Source organism: Schistocerca cancellata, chromosome 5 (genome assembly GCF_023864275.1).
Source record: "Schistocerca cancellata isolate TAMUIC-IGC-003103 chromosome 5, iqSchCanc2.1, whole genome shotgun sequence".
Taxonomy (NCBI): Eukaryota; Metazoa; Arthropoda; class Insecta; order Orthoptera; family Acrididae; genus Schistocerca; species Schistocerca cancellata.
The window spans coordinates 649,528,726-649,535,589 of record NC_064630.1 but is presented as its reverse complement, the minus strand read 5'-3'; positions in this window follow the sequence as shown (position 1 = coordinate 649,535,589).

Genomic DNA, 6,864 nt, shown 5'->3' with positions numbered 1-6,864 from the left:
CTTGATATCAAAATTGGTGATCACGAAGTAGACGAAGTTAAGGAATTCTTCTACGCGGTAAATAATAACGGCCAAACAATTACAGAATAAACATTTATTGAAATCCTTGACCACGGTTTCGATATATCTAAATACATCTGAACAGGAAGACACCTTCATTAGCAAAAAACTTAGCAACATAACTAAGATAGAAGAAAAATACACTAATAGCTTTAAGTAACCATGAAAAACACCAAAGTATTACAGGCACAAAAACGTTTGGTCACTTACTAAAATCACATCCTGCAGTGGAGATGCATAAAACAATCGTGCCAAAGGCGTTGTCAGTAGTTAAAATTAAAATATCACCATCTGTACAGCATAATTATAAAGAGATGGTCGATGCGAACTCGGCATACTATCAGTACTTAGTCTATGAACTAGCGTCAAGAGGGTATGGGAACATTAGGGCAGACAATTTCACCGAGAGGGCACTTGTCTGCGCGAGACACTCGCGCAAGTTACGACACCGGGGTAAATACTCATGCGCATCAAAATTTTAAAGGTTGTGCTAATTTAAAACCTCTGTCTTAATAAATAAAACATATCAGAACCATTTAAAACACCTGCATACAATAGAAAACCTGAACGCCAATTTGCCTGTGTCCTAGTGTCAAGCAGGTGAAGCTGGCGCTAAGGAACATATCCCACGAGAGAGGGCACTAGTGTTATGAGCGAGACTCTCGGGCAAATTAAAGGCTAGGATACATATTAGTGAAAACAAACAAAATGTTGTAAATCGAAACCGTCTGTCGTCATGGAAAAAAGACATAGCAGAATAATTTAAAACACACATACACATCGTAAACCGCGAACAACAATCATCAATAATGTGTTTGGCCATTATCATTTACGGTGAAGATTTTAAACAATTGCTGCTTCTGCCGTTTAAAATTTTGGAATTCTGGTACCTTGGACGGATACGGATCCTTTACACCTCCCGCAAACTTGATCCCCCTCACCCGCTTGTCTCTCCCATCCTCTCCCACCCCCATCCGCTGCCACGCTTGTACTCCCACATCCCACCCGCTCTCCATCTCTCCACACTCCATACCCTTGTGCAAGGTGGCTTCCGCCAACTCCCCCTCAGTGATGATGCCCTCATCCCCTCCATCTGCCTCTCCTACCAACTTTGATCCTCCCCTTCCTCCCGCTGTGTTTTTCCTCCAGAGCACCCTCTTTCCCTTCTCTCCCTCCACTCTTCATTCCCCCCACCCTCCCCCCTCACCGGGCTTCCACGCACCCCCTACCCTCTCCCATCCCCCCTTCTTCTCTCCCGCTGGCATCAACGCCCTCCCCCTCTCCCTCCTACCCTCACCTCTTCCCTCTGGCAGGCCCCCGGCTTTTTGGTGTGAACTGTGCGTCTTCGTTCGCTGGAGATCGTCGCCGCAGTGCTCGTGTTCATCGTCCCATCAGTGCATCAGTGTCTTCTCTGTTCACGTGTGACATTCTGTATTCTCCGTTGTGTTCAGTGTTGAACGTTTTTTTTTTTTTTTTTTTTTTTTTTTTATCCGAGCAGTACGTCGGTGAACGACTTCGCATATTTTTACTATGTTTGTCTCCCGTTTTTGTCCTCGATGTATATTTGTTTTTCTGTATTCCTCTCATACTATGTGTCTTTCCTATGGCCGCAGAGCGGCGTAAATAGGCCGCTGCCAGCCTACCTTGTTTGTAAGGTATCAAAATGACAATAAAGGGAAAAAAAACTACCTTGGAAGCAAGGTAACCCCTGGTGGACCAAGCAAGGAGCACATAAAAAGTAGAATAGCACAGGAAAAGAGGGAATTCCTGGTCAAGACAAGTGTACTGGAATCGAACATAAGACTTAATATGAGAGAGATATTTCTGCATATGAATGTTTGCAGCGCAGCATTGTACGGCAGTGAAACACGGATTGTTGGAAAATCTGAACAGAAACATTTGAGATGTGGTGCTACAGAAGAATGTAAAACATTAAGTGGACTGATAAGGTAAGGAATGAGGAGGTTCTCCACAAGATCAGCGAGGAAAGAAACGTATGGAAAACATTGACAAGAACAACGGATAGGACGCTGGGACAAGCTTTAAGACATCAGGGTATAACCTCCATGGTACTAGAGGGAGCTGTAGAGGGTAAAAACCAAAGAGGAAGACATAGATTTGAATACACCCAGCAGATAATTGAGGATGTAAGGTGTAAGTCTTGCTCTACGAAGAAGAGGTTTACACGGGATAGGAATTCTTGGCGGGCCGCATCAAACGAATCTGAAGGCTAATGACACAAAAAAAAATCTTTAAGTATGTTTTAGAACAGCCTTGTGACTTGCGCGAATCAGTAACGTAACGCATCAGCGGCCACATCCTTCATGTTGCAATTTACTAGTGACAGTAAATCCCGTTGTCCACGCGTTAATGATCTTTTTCGTCGTTTCTAAGAATCTCTTTCACACGTTGAGATAAACGCCGGATTACTGTTGCAAAATCATTAAGAAGTTAACATGAAATGAAAACCTATTAACTTGAGGTCAGACATAATGCTAAGTATTTCAAAAAGATTCATCCAGTTTCACAAGACTATAAATTACACATGCCTGAAAGAAACTGGGTGCAGATTTTAACTTACGCATCGCAACTAAAAGTTTAGCTCGGCGCCAGTTGTGAGCTACCAGTCGAAGACATCAGGGTAGGACTGTCGCTGTTGCAGCTAGTTCGCTCAAAAATGGTTCAAATGGCTCTGAGCACTATGGGACTTAACATCTACGGTCATCAGTCCCCTAGAACTTAGAACTACTTAAACCTAACTAACCTAAGGACAGCATAGAACACCCAGCCATCACGAGGCAGAGAAAATCCCTGACCCCGCCGGGAATCGAACCCGGGAACCCGGGCGTGGGAAGCGAGAACGCTACCGCACGACCACGAGATGCGGGCCTAGTTCGCTCACTCGGCTGCAAGAAATACGTGCCTGGCTTCTTCCACAGTTGCGAGAACGTGCCAAAAATTTCATTTTTCGAGGGGACAGAGCACCGAGGCACATGCACATACATGTAAGAGCATTTCTCAGCAGCGAGCTGCTTCAACGATGTGTCGGCCGTAAGGGGCCTACAGATTTCGCATTGGAACATTAACCTCCAGTGTTGCCTCACCTCAGGGTATGCGATTCTTTTTAAGGGGTCCTGAAAGTCTCTGTCATGTTCTTCCCCTATAAAAAACTTTGAACGAATTGCGACACCGCGCGGCAGAAGTTGATCACGCAGACTTCGGTCGTCCATCCTGTGGAGTGCACATTGACCAATTGTGACAGATAAATGAGAAGTTATATAGGTTACTCGTCGTCTTTAGCAAATGTAACAAAAGTCTTATTAAGAATAGACGCGTTTGGCTTTATTTTAAAGCATTTTCAGTGGTCAGGTTTTTATTGTTGTTGTTTATTACATTCTTCTTCGTCTTCCACGTGTGTGTGTTGAATATTTGCATTTTTTCAATGTACTTAACACATTTATACTTCTGTCCACTGTCGTCTCATCATTTTGCTCGTTTTTAACGTAAAATGATGAGAGGACAGTGGCAATTATCCTATACGACTTGTATATGTGAAACTGCGTAAGAAAGAAGCCAGAAAATAAAGAAGAAAACACATAAATGAGAATTTTGATCCAACACGTAATTGTAAAAGGTACCCAAGACATAACCTTGTAAAATCGAACGGTTATTTTATAATAAATAAATTAAAGCACTGAGAACCACAATGGCCCAACGCATAGGACAAAGATCTGAGAAAAATGGATTTTTGTGAATATCGAATTTGTAGTCAAACCATCAGGCCCATAGGTCTGACTTGTTTTTCAACCAAGTCTCCGCACCCTATATTTTCTATAAAAAATAATGTACCAACTTTACGTTATGAAAATGAATTAATTTTTACGTGTTCTTTAAGTAAGTATCGTTTTGAATTTAAGAAAAGATGTGCTAAGATATCTCAATAATTTTATCTTTACATGAAAGCCTGTACCTTAATCTACTTTCCTACATAATATCCGTCAATATTGAAGCACTTATAACGTTGTACCAGTTTTTAATACCCTCCTCATGGAAGTCTGCCGCCTGACTTGTTAACCACTGCATCACCACTGTTTTGACTTCGTAATCGTCTTCAAGACGCTGACCACCCAGGTGTTTCTTCAAGAACAGGAAAAGATGGTAGTCACTAGGTGCAAGGTCGGGGCTGTACGGAGGATGATCTAGAGTTTCCCATCGAAAAGAAATGATGAGATCTTTGGTGTGATTCGCCACATGCGGACGGGCATTGTCTTGCACCAAAACGATGCCGTTGCTCAACTTGCCACGTCTTTTGTTCTGATTTCAATTGAACGGCGCAGATTGTGCAATGGCTTACAGTAATCTGCTGCATTGACTGTCTCATTACGAGGCGACAACGAAGACGATGACGAAGACCAAGTCAAAACAGTGGTGATGCAACGGTTAACAAGTCAGGCGGCAGACTTCTATGAAGAGGGTATTCAAAAACTGGTACAGCGTTATGACAAGTGCCTCAATATTGACGGAAGTTATGTAGAAAAGTAGATTAAGGTACTGGCTTTCATGTAAAAATAAAATTATTGAGATATCTTAGCACGTCTTTTTTTTAATTTAAGAACGGTACTTACTTAAAAAACACGCCTCGTATTTATTACTAACGTTAATCCACAGTATTTCCGTATATGACTATTGACAATAGTGTATTCTGACAGTTGTATAGTTTACAATTAATGAGAAACTAGAATCTGAACGTAAAGAACAGATATAAAAGCACCACCCACAATAATGGCCTATAGTAACAATCTTGATCCGAGTATCATCATTTTCACTAAGCATATTCAGTGGCTTGAAGTTTAGATGAAATTGGCTATATACCTACGATTACGAAGTTCTACTACTACTACATACATGACATAGACAATTATCTTGGAGACCCTAGATAACAACTGAGGAGTGCAGAGCAATAATATTATGCTTTATGGTGGTGCTTACGGGCGCTCAACGGCGAGTTATTGTCCTTAGGATCCATACAAACATGAATGTCAGAGGAATCTGTGACACAGATTTTCACGAATATTCATAGATACAATGTGGTTCAACAGCATGGATAAATAATTTACACATGTTGTTCAGGCGATCTGATGTTTTAATTTATAATATTAGAGGCCAAGATCACTTGATGTGAAATAGATTCTTTCACGACCAGTTTCGATTGTAGTTAGCTGCATCCTCCAACAAATATAATAATTACACATCAGTCTCGCCGAAATACTGAGAACATGCTCCATTTATAACAACGCAGCTCCACATTGATTTGCCAGATACACAAAACTTGCTAAATAACACACCCATAGCACCCATAAAGAGTACAGAACAAGAACAGGTACATCAGTAAAGACGATGCGTCGTCGACAGCTCAGGAATATCATGGGATACATGGTGTGAACATTTTAAACGTGCTGTGAGGCAGATATTTCGCCGAGTGTGTGAACACTAAATGTTTGGAAACATGGGAGGAGTTTATCCTACGAATTGTCAAGCAATAATAGAAGTACATAGTTTCATGGAAAAACGGAGCATCTGCGGTCACACAGTTAGTGTTTTCTTTACATGGAATCACTTTATATTGAACGCATACTGGCACAACGATCACGTACTATGTTATTCACAAGCTATAGCGCACATCAGAGTTTAATTGATGCACCTCCTCAATATTTAAAAAATTAGTTTCCGTACTTCAAGCCAATGAAACTGATAACAAGGCGTCTTGTGTTCCTTTAAAAGTCGAAACTAAAACTACAGCGACACATGTTTTATGGAAGATAAAACAGAACATATAGTAATACCAACCAGCACGTAGGGATGTTAGCCCGCATCTCGTGGTCGTGCGGTAGCGTTCTCGCTTCCTACGCCCGGGTTCCCGGGTTCGATTCCCGGCGGGATCAGGGATTTTCTCTGCCTCGTGATGGCTGGGTGTTGTGTGCTGTCCTTAGGTTAGTTAGGTTTAAGTAGTTCTAAGTTCTAGGGGACTGATGACCATAGCTGTTAAGTCCCATAGTGCTCAGAGCCATTTGCACCATTTTTTTAGGGAAGTTAACCGTCATTGATATTATTACCATTTTATTAACATGCTCCATTATACAGAGTAATACTACGTCTGTGGGTTTACTTAATTATGACAAAAAGATAATTTAAATATCACATAATTTGTCTTACATTGGTTACTGCCTTAAACTATTACAGAGATTGGTTTGTGTTCTGTCCGCACTATAACACAACAAATATTCCGTGATAACCAAATTTATTTGACCTTCTGTCACTCAAAACAAAACTTAGGTTCGACTACACAAAACTTCGCTGGCTGTAGCGCCAAGGAGAAATCAGAGTCACTAGTAGAGAATACAAGTCCAAATCACTGCCAACCAGTCGATACCGACGCGTCGCAAGTTTCCAGCAAGGGAGGCCACAGTACGGTTCGGTCGTCGTGAATCCAGCAGCCGGGTAGTAACACAGTTATCGGCGAAGATTGAACTGGTTAAACGGGCTCAGGGAGCTCGCTTAAATCCGCAGGTCCGGCCAATCAGAGTGTTGGTAGATGGCGCCCCTATACGGTTGCTCACTCTGGTGGCAAGGGCAGCGCCGCCAGGGCAATCCGTATCGATAGTGGTGTGTACGCTGCCGTTAACCCCGCGACGACGCGTTCACTGGCGCCAGTTGTTGACATCGTGTGCGGCGCCAGCGGTACTCGCTGTGTGCCGCGCCGAGTTGACGGCTTCTGTGCGGCGGCCGATACGACAGTTTGGTACC